The 18927-nt window shown below is 33.6% G+C and overlaps 1 non-coding gene across 1 annotated transcript; it reads left to right on the plus strand.

The window, feature by feature from the left end:
• The first annotated feature begins 4567 nt into the window (after positions 1-4567).
• LOC116457182 (U4 spliceosomal RNA) lies at positions 4568-4705 on the plus strand. Its single transcript, XR_004244945.1, has one exon. It is a non-coding gene; the product is annotated as a U4 spliceosomal RNA (small nuclear RNA).
• Positions 4706-18927: the final 14222 nt, after the last annotated feature.

An 18927-nucleotide genomic window follows, 5' to 3' on the forward strand; every position in this document is an offset into this window, starting at 1 on the left:
CCTGCAAGTTAATATATTTAAAATGTAGTTCTAGCATTTCTAAAATCATCAGTTGATATGGTTTGACTGTGTCCCTACCCAAATCTCATCTTGAGTTATAGTTCCCATAATCCCCACGTGTCATGGGAGGGACTCAGTGAGAGGTAATTGAATTATAGGGGTAGGTCTTTCCCATGCTGTTCTCATCATAGTGAGTGAGAATAAGTCTCATAAGATCTGGTGACTGTATAAAAGAGAGTTCCCCTGCCCATGCTCTTTCTTGTCTGCCGAACTGTAAGATGTGACTTTTCTCTTCATTTGACTTCTGACCTGATTGTGAGATCTCCCAAACCATGTATAACTGTGAGTCAATTAAACCTCTTTCCTTTATAAATTACCAGTCTCATGTATGTCTTTATAAGCAGTATGAAAATGAACTAATACATCAATGTTTGTGTTATTGGGTGAGCCAGAATTGGAATACATATCAAAAAACCAGTAGCTCAGAATTCTTTTTACCAAACAATCTGCTTCACACATCACATCAGTGATATATGAATACTACATTTCCTTTTTTAATCATAAAAATAATGTCCCATAATAAAACCTAGAAGAGTACTCTGAGAATACATTCATATTTATGTATATATCGATATATCTACACCATGGAGAAAATTAAAAGTTAGACAATTACAATTTTTTTTGCCATGTTTAGAAGTTTGTGGAAAATAAGATTGTCTTTCATTCACTATCAATCAGAGTGCCTTTGATTTTTTTCCAGCACAAAAAGTGGAAATTGAATTAGGTAAGTAAATTTATACATTGAAGGTTTGGAAGTACATGTGGAAACTTATTAACTTTATTAACAATATTTGAGAAAATAATAATGATGGAAAGAAGAGTTGGTTCTAAATGAGAAGAACCCAGTGATATCATTAACTCTGCCTAGCCAGTTGAGTAAATTTAACCAAGTCTCTTACTGTCTTTGAATTATATTTTCTGAAGTGTAAAATCAATATTTCTTTCAATGCAAATGAAGGATTTACTGAGCATCTTCTCTAAATGAAGTACTTCAACGTGTTATAAAGATGAGTCAAAGATGGTCTCTGTATATTAGCTCCTAAGTTGTTTATTTCTTCACAGCATGCAGAGATCTGTTCACTCAAAAGTCTGCTAGTGCCAAACTCAAAATTTTATAAATCTAATGCTCCTTGTGTTTTAATGGTTCCAGGAATGTTTCCCCAGCAAAGAAATAAAATATTTTTTTCTATATTAATTTTTATAAGGATGTAATATCCTAGTCTATTTGGGCTGCTACAACAAAATACCACAAAAAGTTGGTCTATAAACAACAAATAAGCAGATTTTTAGGCACTTTGTCCTCACAAAGTTATGCCCATCGACCAGCTGTGGAAAGCCATTGCTGCTCTTCAGAGGCCTCTGACCCAGAGACAATCTTTCATGCCACTGGGGAGCATCATTGAGATATGTAAGTCTCCTCTCCAATGCCCCTTTCCTCGAGAGTTCACTGGCCCTTCTCCTCTTCTAGACATTCCCCAAAGTGAGGATTTGGAGAACGTGCAAACCAATGTATCCCCCAGTAAAGTCGTGTGTGCTGCTGCCACCTCCTGGTCATGGCTTTTTTCTTGTTCAGCTCTGAAATCCCTCAGAACTCCTGCTATTAACAGAGCCTTTATTAATGTCATTAGGGTTGACCAGATTACTATTTATAAACCGCTTTATTGAGAGATGTTGACATAAAAAAGCTGTACGTAGTTTGGAGATAAGTGAAACCCGGGAAACAATGTCCACAATGCTAAACTTATAGAAGCATAACAGAAAGATGGATTCCAGAGGCTGGTGGTGGGATGGGGGGTGGGGGGTGAGTAGTGGGGAGCTGTTGGTCAAAAGGTGCAAAGTTTCAGTTATAGAAGATGAATGAAACATATTTAAGTTGTCTTCAAACTAGATATATATATTTTTTCTTAAAAACAGCATTCAGTGAGTGTTGGCTTTCTGATTATCACTGCAATATATACAGCCAGTAAACAAAGTTTAGAAATTCCAAAATATAAGAATAAAAATATCTATTACTATATTTTTCAGATTAAGTCACAGTGCTGTTCATGAGAAATATAAAATAACTGACGTTTTAAAAATCTCACTTTGACACATCTAGCAAATGCTTTTCCAAATGCATCATAGTAATTCAGTCGGGTACAAAGAAACAGACATTCATGTTCCAGATCTTTGCCAGTATTGACCATCGTAAATGTAAACAAAAAGGGGAGATTTTTAGTTTTATGGTTGAAAATGGAATATCATTTTATTATACATTTTATTACTATCTAGTGAAACATTGGAACATTTTTTAGACCCTTAAGAAATTGACATTATTGCATAACTATTTTTCAGTCATTATCTTAGCATTATCTATATAGATTGATAGAATATAAATATATATTTGATATTATGAACCTTTATTTTTAATTTTTAGATTTATATATATTAAATATTCTTATATCTGAAACTATTTTTCCTTGTCGTTTTTCATTTTTTCATTGTTTCAGAAATGACTTCCCAAAAAGAAATAAAATATTTTTTCTCTATTATTTTTTCCAAACATTAAATATTTTAGTCCATTTGGGCTGATACGACAAAATATCAGAAATGATTGGCTTATAAACAATGAATATTTGTTTTTTACAGTTCTGGAGCCTGGGAAGTACAAGATCAAGCCACCCACAGATTCAGTGTCTGGTCAGAGCCCTCTTCCTTATGGGCAGCACATTGTCCCTATGTCCTCACGTGATGGGAAGAGGCAAAGCAGCTGTCTTGGGCCTCTTTTATAAGGACGCTAATTTTATTCATGAGGGCTCTGTCCTAATGAGTTAATCACCGCCCAAAACTCTCATCTCCTAATGCAATCACTTTAGGAGTCAGGATTTCAACATATAAATTTTGAGGTGGACACCAACATTCAGATTATGGCATTGAATACCTTTATTCTCCAAGACTTTGTATGCTGGTCACATTTCCATTGTTATGATAAAATATGCATACCATAGCATTTACTATCTTCACCGTTTTTAAGTGTGTAATTCAGTGGCATTAAATACATTCACATTATTGTGCAACCATCACGTCACCACCATATATCTCCAAAACTTTCTCAGCTTCCAAACTGAAACTCTTTACTTACTAAGAAATAATTCCCCATTTCCTCTTTCCCTCAACCTCTGGCATCCACCACTGTACTTTTTATATCTATGAATTGGGTATGTCATGTCGGTTGTAGTATTGAAATTGTGCATGGACAGAGACCTCTTTAATCTCACCCCAGTCAACTTTACCTACTTACTGAGAATGATCATCAGGCCCTTTCTGGTTATCATTTAATGTCTGCCAGCTAAGTGTTAATATCTAACACTTCTAAGAAACTTGATTATTTAAAAGTGCTATGGGAAATGATTTCAATTAATTACCAAAGTTAACCAATCTGGTAGAGATCTAAGGGGGTAGCTCAGGCCACAAACCTAATTTTATGATATTACTACACCACAAAGTGTTTGGACAACAGTTTCTTACCTGTTCAAGGAATAGACCTATGTTTTTCCAACCTTGCAGTACAAAAAGCCTGTAGCCAAAGAGTCAGGTTGTCTCACTTTATGTATGTAATAATATGGGGAATATGGAATAATATATATGATATATTATATATAATATTACTTGTAATATATATATAATAATTACCATAAAATGCCGTTTCTAGTAAAATATACATAGAAATTCAAGTAAAGTTGATATTTAAGTTCCTTTCTAACAATGACTCTATTAATTTTATAACTGTTTAAGTCTTCTTTTCATTCTTAGAGTATAGACATGTAATTGTTACTGTGGGAATCAGTTAACTTCTCTTTATATTTCATTTCCTAAGTGCTAAATGGAGTTTCCCTGGCAAAAGCTGTCTTTTGCTGTCAATATCTGGCTCCCAGTTACATGTGCAGCACAAAGCATTTGAATTGACTGTTACAGTGTAAGATTTCTTGCAGCCTTATCTTTTATACACTTCCTACCTTGTTGTGGAAAAGCAAAAGCCATATACCACAGTAAGAAGGAAGCCTTCTGGGTCAAATGCTTATGTTCTGTTGAAGATTAAAGAATAGATATTCACTACTTATGTGACATTATAATATCTTTATTCTAATCATTAATAATATTGAACTTAACTATCCATAATGTAAAAGTAAATGCATTCCCATAGAAATATGTGCTTCTTATGAAATTGTGGAGCATTTTTTCTAGTTTATTATATATTTAAATATATTATACTTTTAAAAGCAAAATGTTATAACATGCACAGAGTGGTATAAGAATAAAATAACGTTTCAGTAGAAATTTCCTCTCTTTGAACTTCAATTTATAGATGATACATAAAGCTAGAAATACGTTGAAACTTTCTAATAAAATCAATGAATTTTCATTTAATCAGAATTATTCAACAAAACAATTCAAAATAGCTAACATATGTTATACAATATAATAGATTACACAGTGGATTTTTAAACTTGTACAAATAGTTTATAACAACTTTGCACATTGGCAGTATTATAGCTAGAGGTTTATTCAAGAAGTGATTGTTGCTAATTGAAAACTTTCCCAATACCTCACCATGATGACTTGTAATATAGTCAACATTGGCAATTTTTGATATTATCCACAGAAACTAAAAAAATAGTTTATAGCAACAAATGCCAGTTAATATATAAAGCATAAAGCAATGTTTATGTGCCTTGAAACTTGAGTATAATTGATTAAACAAGTATAATAGTGACAAATTCTCTAACTTTTACTCAAAAGCTGTGATTTCTGAGCCTTAAAAAATATATATAAATAATAAGTAAAAAAGAAGAGTTGTTGCTAAATTATAATTCTTTTTTTTTTTTTTTGGAGGGATCTTGCTCTGTTTGCCAGGCTGGAGTACAGTGGCGTGATCTCGGCTCACTGCAAACTCTGCCTCCTGGGTTCAAGTGGTTCTCACGCCTCAGCCTCCCAAGTAGCTGGGGCTGCAGGCATCTGCCACCACTCTGAGCTAATTTTTGTGTTTTTAGTAGAGACAGGGTTTTATCACGTTGGCCAGGCTGGTCTGGAACTCCTGACCTCAAGTGATCCACCCCCCTCGGCCTCCCAAAATGCTAGGATTACAGGAGTGAGCTTCCACGCCTGGCCTAAACTATTATTCTTAGAAAACTAATTTTAATATGTGGACAGTACTGGAAGAAATATAGTAAATGCAAATTAACTTATAAAATTGTTAGGTGAATTTTAACTAAGAGGAATAAATGTTTAACACAATGGCACTAAAGCCAATTACAATAGACTTAACTTATTTAATAAATAAGATGCATACATTTGAGATTTCTTATGAAGATATAGCAACTACTTTTCAGAAAACATTTTATTCAATTTGATAAGAAAATTTGTGCAGTAAGTTTTAATAGAGTAAGAATAGAAGAAATATTTTAATTCATAGAGAGTCACTGCAGTTAAAATTATTTTATGAAGAAAATATAAAATAGTCCCAGCTACTCGGAGAGGCTGAGGCAGGAGAATGGCGTGAACCCGGAAGGCGGAGCTTGCAGTGAGCCGAGATTGCACCACTGCACTCCAGCCTGAGTGACAGAGCAAGACTTCGTCTCAAAAAAAAAAAAAAAAATAGCATTTTTTATTTGAACCCTAACTTAAGAATAAGTAATGTTAGGCATCATTTAAATTTTTATAAAAATAATAAAATGTCCTAATTTTACCGTTTTAACTAAAGAAAGAAAAAAATGGTTCAGGGGAAAACAGTTATAGAGATGTAAATGGTGACCCAGACTGAAAAATGAGAGACCATCAAATCAGTAAAGAAAGTAATTTAGAAATAGACATATAAAGTCACATTCAATATGACCATGCTGAAAAGAAAAGATAATATGTTTATTTTGTTTTTGAAACAAGGAGCAATTTATACAAAGAAACATGGCGGGTAATATTTGGTCTATGGAAATTTCACCAGAGGCAGTAGGAATGCATGGGTCAGATCAGACCAAGTGTCAGTGCTAGTTAGTTCTTAACAGAAAAAAGTACATGGAAGTAATAAAAATAGAGTGAATGTTAATCCAAGACTGCACATGATGACTACTAGACTAATTTATTCACAAAGGATCACACAAGCAGTGAAATTCAGAGATAAAGCAGAATGCCTGCCAGACACCAAGCTGTTATTAGAAGTGGCAGACATGCAGTGTGTGATTAAAGAAGCAGTAATAGTTGAAATAATTTACTGTGCAAATTTCAGTTACCTGCACTTTCTTCCAGTCTATTAGTAACTGTTTCTAGCAGAACAAAGTCTTAGAATAGGGGACCTGTAAAATTCACTGATTGTTTACAGCCAGCAAACCAAAGATATGAGAGAGACTCTTGACACAAACCAATGTACCATTTCATAAACTGACATCTCTTTATTGTACATTTTTTCCATTTATACTTTTGAAAACTTTTACATCTGTGTCAGTTAAAATGATTACCAACCTTGGTAACATATTTTTCCTCTTGTTTCAAAATGTACATAAATCTAGTTTTATATGGCCTACGGAACAGGTGTCTATGACCAATAATTTCAATTATCTTGAAAAGTAAATGAAAAATGAAATTGATCAAATGGCCAAACACAAAACCTCAAAGTAAATTACATATTTCAAAACCTCGAGGTTCAATTTTGTGCCATAAACATTTATAATTTGGGATGAATAAATAATTGTAACCTATAAAACATATTATTTATTGTGATGGATAATTTTTCTTTTTTTTTTTTTTTTGAAACGGAATCTCGCTCTGTCGCCCAGGCTGGAGTGCAGTGGTGCGATCTCGGCTCACCACAAGCTCCGCCTCCTGGGTTCAAGCGATTCTCCTGCCTCAGCCTCCTGAGTAGCAGGGACTACAGGAGCCCGCCACCACACCCGGCTAATTTTTTTGTATTTTTTTAGTAGAGACTTGGTTTCACCATGTTGGCCAGATGGTCTAGATCTCCTGACCTTGGGATCCTCCCACCTTGGCCTCCCAAAGTGCTGGGATTACAGTTGTGAGCCACCGATGGTTAATTTCATGTGTTAATTTGTTGAGCCACAGGATGCCTAAATAGCTCGCATTATTTCTAGCCATTCCACAATATGCGTGTGTATATATTTTTAAACATCATATTGAACACAAGAAATGCATATAATTTTATCTGGCAATTAAAAAAGCAAAATAAAAGTAAAAAGAAAGACTACAGTTAAATGGGTAATACTCCTGAAACTTCCTACAGATTCAACATAATGGTTATGAAATCTCAACTGGCTTTTTTTTTTTTCTTTTAGAAATTGGCAAGCTAATCATAAAATTTATATATATATGTATATGTGTGTGTGCGCGAGCAAAGAACTCAGAATAGGTAAAACCACTTTTTAAAATGTAAGAGGATTCATAACGTTTGATTTCCAAATTTATTGGAAATCTAAAATATTCATGACAGTGTTACATCGACATAAGGAGAGACGTATAGATTAAGAGAATTTTTTTAAAAAAATCATAAATAAACTTTAAATTTATGACCAATAATTTTCAACAAGGTTGCCATGACATGTCAATGTGTAAAAAGCAGTCTTTACAACAAATTGCACTGGGAAAACTGCATATCAATAGGTAAAAGAATGTATGGGTCCTCAGTACTTCATATTAGAAATTAACTCAAAATAGATTAAGACCTACATACATAACCTAAAATTATAAACCAATTATAAGACAACATAGAATTAAATCTTCCTGGTGGGTCTTGGGTAAGGCAATCATTCTTCAATGTGAAAAAAACCCATGAGTGACAAAAGATAAAGTAGATAAATTGAATTTCCTTGAAATTAAAAATGTTTCTACTTCAAAGTACGCTATCAAGAAAGTGAAAAGACAACCTCCAAAATGAAAGAAAAGATTAGCAAATTGTAGTTCTAATGGGCGACTTATAAGTCAGTATTATATAAAAGACTTTTACAACTCAGCAATAAGATAAATAACACAAACAAAACTGACAATATAAATAAACAATTTTTTAAAGAACGTAAACAAATTAACAATAAGTACAAAAAAGTACAAAAAAAAGATACTCAGACTCAGTAGTCACTTGAATAATACAAGTCAAATAAGAATAAGGTTTACTTATTTATTATTTCTTTACCTCCAGCAAATGTCTAAAATAAAATGGCAAACAATGATAAGTATCAGCAAAGATGTAGAAGAATGAACTGAGTGAACACAAACTCTCATTCGTTGACAGTGTGTGAAATGGTACAACCTCTTTGGAAACAGTTTTTCAGTTCCTCACATTGTCTATGTGTAATAGAGTTACCATACCTCAGCCAGTTCGACTCCTAGTTATATAACCAAAAGAACTAACAGTGTGTGTTCACAAAAAATTACACATTAATGATCATAGCGGCATTACTCACAACAGCCAAAACATGTTAGAAATCCGCATGTCCATTGACTGACTAATGCGTAAACAGAACGTGGCATATCCAAACTGTGAAATATTATTTGGCTATAAAGAGGAATCGAGTAACAACGCAGATTAAACATGAATGAACCTTGAAAATATCATGTTAAATTAGGTAAACCAGTTATAAAAGACCTATATGATTTCATTTATGTGTATTGTCTAGAAAAGGACACTGCAGTTCAGATTCTCCCTCTTCCCAATTCTTTTTGTCTCACCTTTCACCTTTCAAATCTTCCCTCCTGCATGCAAAGTCTCAGAGTCTTTCCCAGGTTACCCAACTGTCTCATTAATTCACTTTTTCAGAATAAATAAATAGGAAGTATGCTCATAATTTATACAGTAAAATAGTCTGTTACCTTTGTCTGTTATTTAATCTCAGAGGTAAGACAATAAGGTAAAGTACAGCACTGTATGGTGCATGATAGTAACACTACAATGATATTACATAAAAGTAGTTTTAGTGCATACAAAATTGGAAATATTCAGTTTATGACTCAGTTAACAAACATTAGAGGGAAAAAAATAAAGAGAAGAAAAAGACGAAGGAAGAAATATTGAATGCAAATAAAAGAAATGGAAGATGAGAGAGAGGCAATGTGGGAAAGAAGAAAGCAAAGAAGCAGGAAAGGAAAGGAAGGAGGAAAGAATGAAGAAGAGGATGGGATGGAAGGTAGGAAGGAAAACAGGTAAATGCAAAATACTCAAAGACTTTGTTTTGGTTTAATTTGGTTTGGTGTTTGGCTTAGGTTAAAATTTTTCTCTATTTGTTAATTAGGCACCAGCAGAAAGACAATGAATTATATCCCCAGGTATCTGAAGAAATCATTAAGGAAATAATGCAAAAATAAGAATGTCACAATAGCTAAAAGACAGATTAATGTGCTGCAAGTCAACAAATCCACAAGATTTGCGTTATTATTTCTATAAGCCAAAAACTGTTGTAACATCATTTTTTCAATATGTTAGTGTCTAATTTCTTTAGGCTGAAAAACATAATTCAAACAAATATTTATCTCTTGAGAGAATTGTAGGAGTGTGAAATGAGCTTAGAAGAATTTACCTCAAATATTAAGAAATCAGTTAATTTGTCTTATGTTCATGTTTCAATAAATTATTTCTTTGTAATAAGAAAGTGAATGAAAGAAAAAAAAAGGATAGAAAAGGAAATAACTAAGTACCTGGAAATTTTGGAGGGATAGTCAATTACCTCAAATTTTAATTGTGTGATGTAAAACTTATTAGGGGAGCATAGACTTTCTAAACAGAAGTTAACACTTTTCTAATGATTTAATATTCAATGAAATAAACAGTCCTAAAATTTGTCCTGTGACTGTGAGTACTTTTTATAAAAGCAGTGTTGCCTCCTTCTGGGATAGTCCAATATATGAGCTTAAGATTTGTTCTTCTGAGTTTTATACTTTGACCTAGACACATGGTACATGTTTTACCAATATTATAAATTTAGTGCTCACACATTGCTAAGAGATAATTTCTACCTTCCATTATCAACATGAAATCTGAGGCTCAGAGAGTTTTTGTTGGGAATGGTTCTTGACTATCATGCCTTTAATCTCATTATTACATTGCTTCTTGAAAAGATATTTGTGCCTGATAACTCCCACTATGAAAAAAAAGACAAATAAAACAAAAACCACATGAAACTATAATCAGTTATTCATGTGGCAATCGGTAGATATTTAAAGAAAATGTTTAGGTCTCCTCCCCCCTGGAATATCTTTGTACTCTGCTGTAAACCAGCCTACTTGCCAGCCAATATCGTACAGTTTTTTGTTGTCATTTGTTTTGTTTTATTTTTGAGACAGAGTTTTGCTCTGTCACTCGGGCTGGAATGCAGTGGCACAATCTTGGCTCACTGCACCCTCCAGCTCCCAGGTTCAAGTGATTCTCCTGCCTCAGCCTCTTAGGTAGCTGGGATTACAGGTGCGCACCACCACACCCAGCTAATTATTATTATTATTATTCTGTATTTTTAGTAGAGACGGGGTTTTGCCATGTTGGCTAGGCTGATCTCAAACTTCTGGCCTCAACTGATCCGCTTGCATCGGCCTCCCCATATTCTGGGTGTCATACAGTTTTAAGTTCTCACACTGTTCATGTCCCTGAGTGCCCTTCTTGTCCTCGTACACACACTTCCAAGTTTGTTAGTGTAACTCTTTGAGCATAGTATAAATGTGGACATAGTATATTTGTTGTGACTGAAATATCATAGACTATAGATAAAATGCTTTGAGTATATGCAAATCCTGCAAAACAGAACCTGAGAAAAATGTGGGCACAGAAAGGAATCTGTACTTGAATTACAATCTAAGTTTAAAATGATTGCATTATTATATGTTAGATAAAAATAAGGTATTGTTTTACTTAACTAATTTAAATGTTTAATTATGTCAGAACTTGAAAATCATATACCCTGCTTCCTCACAAAAGTGCTATAAGATACTTCTGCTCATGTGCCTCTGGCCGCTGTGGCTGTGTATTTGCACTGCCACTGTAGGAATCTGATATTGTAATCTGAGTAAGGTACACGCTGAGCCTCTGGGATCCCACCAGAACTGCCTCACTGCAACATATTCTCTATAATTGGTGAATGTGTTGTGTCAGGAGCAGCTGAATTATTCAACTGTTCCTTATCAGCTCTCTCTAAAAGGCTGATCTTGCGCCTGATGACATTACTAACAGTTTAGGAAAAAGATCTGTGAGGTCAAGCAGGGGCCTTGCTCCTGACAATATGTAGCCTACGTGTCCCTCAGCCTGTACTTGGGTATTCTGGCTTAGCAATTCTGAATAGTATTAATCTTCAAAGTCCAAAGTGTCTGCAATATAGTGTAGCTCGTTTCATTACTGAAGGATGAGCACTTTACATCTCCAAATGACGGCAAACTTTTATTGAGCCTAGTCTTGAGACTGTTTTAAGTGCTTTCAATGGAATTCTTTCTATAATGTTTTCATACCTTTATGAGGTAATATGGTGGCACAAAAGTGCACCTCATGAACTCCCAACTACAGACAGCATAGTTGATTCTGAAATTATGTTATGTCTTCGCTTGTTTAGGGTGCTCCTGGCACTGATTGAGCCCAGCCAGGATACTACTGCAGACCCATTAGTGCGAGACTTCAGACACCTCTGACAGCTGTCTTTGGCTTGCAGACTCACCAATGGCCTTGTGGCAAGTTTCTACTTTGCACAAATGTTAATATACGTGCCCAATCTATTTCAATTTTTTTCTTCTCTCAGTGCCATCATTCAAATGTTTAGATGACTGCCCCCAAAAACTTACAGTTTCTAACTTCCTTGCATGTTTAAATCATCTTGGTATCTGCTTTTTTGATTAATCAAACCAGTACAAGCATACACTACTATTAGTCCAAATTTTATATCATAGTGGGAATTAAGATAAATAATTTGTCCAAGATCATTGACTTAGGAAGTTACAGATCTGGGTTTGCATTAAATCTTCTAAAGTAGAATCCTCTTAAGCCCTTATCGACTTACTCATTGCAGTAGTAAGTTCTAGAAAACAGTACATGTTAGTTAAACCTCAGAATCTCAACATAGATTGAAAGCTTTTGCATCTCCTACATTGGGTTAGGGCTTTCAGTGATCACATGTAGACAGGAAGACGTCATGTGTGTGAAAGGAGTCTGTAATTTTAATGTATTGAATACAGGGCATATACAGTCATTTAGGCTTATTTAAAATAGGTGTGTCTTTAGGTATTTATTTATTTAAACATCCCTTTAAAAACATTTGAATTTCAACTCTATTTAGTAAATATATCTTTTAGACAAATTTATAGTTTACTAATTTACAAGATATTTAAAATTTCTACTCATCATTGAAGTTTTCTTTTAAAATAAAATAATAACATCTGTTCCATTACTTTTTAAAATATTTATTTTTAATTAATTAATTAATATTTTGAGACCGGGTCTCCCTGTTACTCAACCTGGAGTGCAGTGGTGGGATCACAGCTCACTGCTGCCTTGACCACTAGGGGTCACACCATGCACCCACCTCAGCCTCTCAAGTAGCTGGAACCACAGGTATGTGCACCATGCCTGGCTAATTTTTTAATTTTTAATTTTTTTGGTAGAGAGTGGTCTCACTATGTTGTCCAGGCTGATCTCAAACTCCTGAGCTCAAGTGATTCTTTAACCTCAGCCACCTAAAATGTTGGGATTACAGGTGTGAGACACTCAGACCACCTGTTCTGTTCCTTTTTGTTACCGAATTAAAAGAAAGACAAGCTTATTAGGGTGCTCACCCAATGCATACTAAAAATTTCCAAATGGTTGTAATATAAAAGGCATTTTTCCTTCAAGATAGTCAACTTCAAAAAAAAGAAGTAACTTTTATTATGAGTTTATGCTTATGAGAGCACGTTCGGAGAGCCACAGAACTATGGTAATGTCAGTGATTCAAGAGGAACCGTAGAAGAGGTATTGTATTTTAACTACATATTCTTTAGATCAGTTATGCTCATAACCCGTCAGATCCCTCACCAAAAATTTTTATGGGTATTATGCTATAGGGACATTTGTTATATATTACTTCTTCTGACTAGCACTCCCCTGAATAACTGGAGAAATACTGCTCTAAACCAGAGTGCAAATTTTAAATGAGAATATATGCTCATTGAAAAGAAAGATTTACAACGTTTAAATGAGAATATATGTTCACTGAAAAGAAACATTTAACTTTTATTTATCAATATTGTCAATTTCATATATTAATTATACTGATCTGTAAAATCAATACTTTTTAAAACATAAATAAAATGGTACTCAGACTAAGGGATTCGGGATCTGGGAACTACATTAAATATTTAGTGGATGAGTAAGGATTACAGCAAGGATAATTGGCGACATTAGCCATTTCGCTGGCAAGATCTGATTGAAACATGAAAATAAATAATAGGTTTTCCTTTCTTTTACCTTCGATGTTTAATCACTTTAACAAATTTTGTAATTACCTGAGGTTTAATACTAGAAAACAAAAACAAATATAAGGAACAAAAATAAAGTGTAGGGAGGAAACCTGAAAGCTATTCACACAAAGCTAGACCGTTAGTAGGCTGAATAAATAACTCACAGTAAACTTTTATCAAACATCTTCGCATGCGTTGACAATAACTGTGGAATCTTTGACAAGGTAGTACTCTTTTGAAAAAATGTTCTAATATTTATTTACAGTTGACTGCCATTTTATTGCTTTAATGTATTTTTGTCTTTCTTCACGGGTGAAAGACCTGAGTTACTTGGAGAGCAAGTGTTCGCATTTGTACTCCTCAGCACTTAAAAAATATAAGCATATCTGAGTCATGCAGTAGCAAGCTTCGACTTATGGCTTCTGAGATGGTATTATTTTCAACAAATGATGTTGGATAAAAATCTATGAATTTACATAATGGAATCTATAAATGTAATGGATTAACTACATTAATGTATTTGTTGTAGTAATTTGATTTTTCCTTTTAGATAAAAAAATGTTTTAAATTTTCCTTTAAAAGATATTATGAATCATATTGACTTTATGGCTAAACATCCTGTCAGATCAATTTACCATTGAAGATAAAAATGTCTTATATTTGAGACTCAAAGATAAAAAAGCCATAAGTATTTCTAAAAGATTGCTTTGAATATAAACAGATATATAGTATATAAAATACATCAATGGGAAGTAAAAAAAAAAATGGCATACTACATCATTTGTGATAACTGAAACAAAAAGTAATTTAATGTTAAATCCAAAATGAAAATATAATATGTATACACAGTCTTATAAGAGCATCACTTGCCTTGTATTTTTTATATTTGCAAACGAAAACATAACTTCAAAGGTAGAAGGCAATGTTTTTAATAAATGAGGTTGAGAAATAAAAATTTATTGGCTTTATTGCTATCTAGTTTTGCAATAGCCTATCTGTATCATAATAACATTTACTTTGAAACTATATTAATTTAATTTTAGTTATCTGAGTTCTAGGTAACATATTTTCTCTAATAAATAGTCATAGATATCTGAATGTTATTAGGAAACTATATATATAAATAAATACACATATATATGACTGAGTTTGTAAATGGCTAATTAAACATAAGATTACTTCTTTATTGGTCAATATTTAAAAATTATGAAATAATATAAAAATAAAATTAAAATGCAGCAATGCAGAAAAGGAAGGTGAAGAAGCAGCATATCCAAATATTTAGGAGGTGCTGCATGGCATACAAAGAATAAAAGTTTTACAATAAAATTCAACGGAGCTGAGAAAAACACAGGCACATTCAGATGAAAATGATAATCTTAAAAACTGCCAGTTTTTTCCTAGTGTGGCTCCAAATATGGAGGTATTGGAAGTTAGGGATTGTAGACTATGCAGGTAATTAATCACAGAACAGTAGAACAGCTTTAGTGGACCAATGCTCTCAAAAAAAGTGTTTTCTAATTTAAATACATAAAACGCTCTTTCAGGTAAAATTTATAACAAAATGACATTGAGACTAAAGAATATAGTAGTTTCCAAGGTAACTTAAACCACCAATGGAGAGAAGAAGCTTATAATTCCAAATGTACACTAAAAATACTGACAAATAAAAATAAATAATATGTATTTATTTTCTATTACTGCAAAATTAATTACCACAGTGTAGTGGCTTCAAATACCATCTACTCGTTATATCACATTTCTGCAAGGTAGAAGTCTAAATGGCTCTGCTCGGCCTAAGGTCTCATGAAGTAAAATCAGTATGTCACAAGCCTCGCCCATTCTCAAGTCTCTGGAGGACAATCCACATCTATTCATTTTGGTTTATGGCAGAATCCATTTTGCTAATCCAGAAATTAGCAGAATCACATACATACATACATACATACATACATGTTAATAATCAGACTGTTTATGTAAAAGAGCAAATAAATAAATACAATCAAAGAGAAATTACATATAAAAAAACTCATTTGTAAATAGCCAAAACTTTTATAAATTAAATATACTTGTGACATAAACACACACACACACACACACACACACAGAGACAGACTCAATGAAACATAAAAGAAAGAAGCTGAGATCCCATTTGTCAATTTTGGCTTTTGTTGCCATTGCTTTTGGTGTTTTAGACATGAAGTCCTTGCCCATGCCTATGGCCTGAATGGTATTGCCTAGGTTTTCTTGTAGGATTTTAATGGTTTTAGGTCTAACATTTAAGTCTTTAATCCATCTTGAATTAATTTTTGTATAAGGTGTAAGGAAGGGATCCAGTTTCAGCTTTCTACATATGGCTAGCCAGTTTTCCCAGCACCATTTATTAAATAGGGAATCCTTTCCCCATTTCTTGTTTTTGTCAGGTTTGTCAAAGATCAAATAGTTGTAGATATGCGGCATCATTTCTGAGGGCTCTGTTCTGTTCCATTGATCTATATCTCTGTTGTGGTACCAGTACCATGCTGTTTTGGTTACTGTAGCAACAATAGACTGGATTAAGAAAATGTGGCACATATACACCATGGAATACTATGCAGCCATAAAAAATGATGAGTTTGTGTCCTTTGTAGGGACATGGATGAAACTGGAAAACATCATTCTCAGTAAACTATCGCAAGGACAAAAAACCAAACACCGCATGTTCTCACTCATAGGTGGGAATTGAACAATGAGAACTCATGGACACAGGAAGGGGAACATCACATTCCGGGTACTGTTGTGGGGTGGGGGGTGGGGGGGGCGGGGACAGCATTAGGAGATATACCTAATGCTAAATGACGAGCTAATGGGTGCAGGAAATCAACATGGCACATGGATACATATGTAACAAACCTGCACATTGTGCACATGTACCCTAAAACCTAAAGTATAATAAAAAAAAAAAAAAGAAAGAAAAAAAGGAAAAAAAAAAAAAAAGAAAGAAGCTGAAATCCAAATATGTTGAGATCAGAGAACAAGTCAATAGATTATTTTAGAATTAATGATAAACTAAAAATGGAAAATAAATAGTATTTAAAATAGCTGGAAGTTTCCACTAATCCAACAGAGATTTCAGAATGTGAGAAATATAATGTAATTGAAGAAATGTGAGAGTAAATTGAAAAGATACACAGAAAATAGAAAAGTAATAAAATCCCATTGATGAAGGAATACTCAAACCTTCAGCCTGAAAAATTCATTGGTGACAATAAAATAAAATAACTAATATTATTTCTATTTTGGAAAAATATTTTCTCTCAGAATAAAACAAATCTTATAAACTTTTGCAATCAAGCACACAAAAAGCAGTCAACACTGGTTGTCTAAAAGGTCAATAGAATAAGGTCAGCAAAAGAGTCTCATTTGTAATAAAAGATAATAGGAAAAAAGTCAGCATTTTTAATGTTTTAAAAAATATTCTAAATTTAGAAAAAAATACACTTAGAATAATGTTTTTATTTAGAATTTTTAACAATAAAAGTATTTTCAATTATTGAAAAATTTAGAAAGTTTAGGGCTCAATATATCTCTGGAAAATAAGACATTTGATAATTTATCCCAGCAAAAAATAAACTAAAATATAAAAAGAAGTAAGGCATTTGACATAGAACAAAATTTGAATAATATAAAACTGTATAGGATATAAACTTTTATATTTATGAATAAGATTTTTTCTCAAGGTGGTAGCTAAGATTCTTTGAAAATGTAATAGTATTATATATACAATGTATATATACACATTATATATACATACATATATACATATATACATTATATATACATACACATGCATTATACATACACATATATATACATTATACACACATACATATATAATATGCATATATATGCATTATATATACATATATACATTATATATGTTATACGTTTTATATATACATATATACATTATATATGTTATACATTATATATGTTATACATTATATATACATATATACATACATATATACACACATGTATATGTATATATAATTTTTGAGATGGAGTCTCACTCTGTCTCCCCAGGCTGGAGGGCAGTACCATCATTGCAGCTCACTGCAACCTCTGCCTCCCAGGTTAAAATGATTCTCTCGCCTCAGCCTCCTGAGTAGCTGGGACTACAGGCACGCTCCACCACACTCCACTAAGTTTTTGTATTTTCAGTAGAGATGGGTTTTCACCATGTTGGTCAGGCTGGTCTTGAACTCCTGACCTCAGGTGAACCACCCTCCTCAACCTCCCACAGTACTGGGTTACAGGCATGAGCCACCATGCCCAGTCATAATAACATATGGAGTGATACTCATATACATTAAAAATTGTATCTACTTCAGCAAAACACAGGAAGCAGTGATACAGTCAAGAGAAAGCCGTTAAATTATGCCTAATAATAATTTCTCGTGGGTCTGGGTTTTAATTATTGCCTAACTGTAGACATAATAGCTTAAAAATTTGCTTACTTAAAAAATGTGACCGGGCGTGGTGGCTCACACCTGTAATCCCAACACTTTGGGAGGCTGAGGCTGGCAGATCATGAAGTCAGGAGAGCAAGACTATCTTGGCCAACATGGTGAAACTCCGTCTCTACCAAAAATACAAAAATTAGCTGGGTGAGGTGGCACGTGCCTGTAATCCCAGATACTCAGGAGGCTGAGGCACGAGAATCGCTTGAACCCAGGAGGTGGAAGACGAGATCGCACCACTGTACTCTAGCCTGGCCACAGAGCGAGACTCCGTCTAAAAAAAAAAAAAAAAAAGAAAATAAAGGAAATATCTTAATGTTAAAATAATTCAGGGAATGAATTCAGAGAATCAATTAAGTAATCGAGGGCATAATATTGGCCTCCAACTTGAGCAGAACCTAGCCAGTTCTTTATGTGGAAGGTGCATGAAAACCACCCTGTGTGGCACAATAGGAAGAACATTAAGCTATTGATCAAGCAGACTGTGGAAAGGTGAATGCAGAAGTCATTTGTCATCCCTGGCATTGTGTTAATGGAAGTTTTGTCTACACAAAGAGGGCAGACATTGTTCTACCAGAGTAAGGGAAGAACTGGATGTCTGAGAGCTAGTCCAGGAATGTGTCCTTTGGTTTCTAGGTCTCAAAGAAGAGTAAATGTTATTTATGAATGCCTTAAACTGGAAGTGTGTAAATGGCCTGTGTGTGTGTGTGTGTTTTCCCAGACCACACAGCATGAAAGCTATTGTTTCTGCTTTTAAAAACGTAGTAGAAATCAGTATCTATAGAGCCCTAACTGCCTGCTATGCTTACAAATATTCATATATTTTGAACCCATGATTTCTAAATTGGTATGGTAATTTATAGAATTATAAATGCTAACCAATCTCTTATCATGGTAAAAGGCCACCTTCAGCATATGTATATAC

This window comes from Hylobates moloch, unplaced genomic scaffold (assembly GCF_009828535.3).
Source record: "Hylobates moloch isolate HMO894 unplaced genomic scaffold, HMol_V3 SCAFFOLD_17, whole genome shotgun sequence".
Lineage (NCBI taxonomy): Eukaryota > Metazoa > Chordata > Mammalia > Primates > Hylobatidae > Hylobates > Hylobates moloch.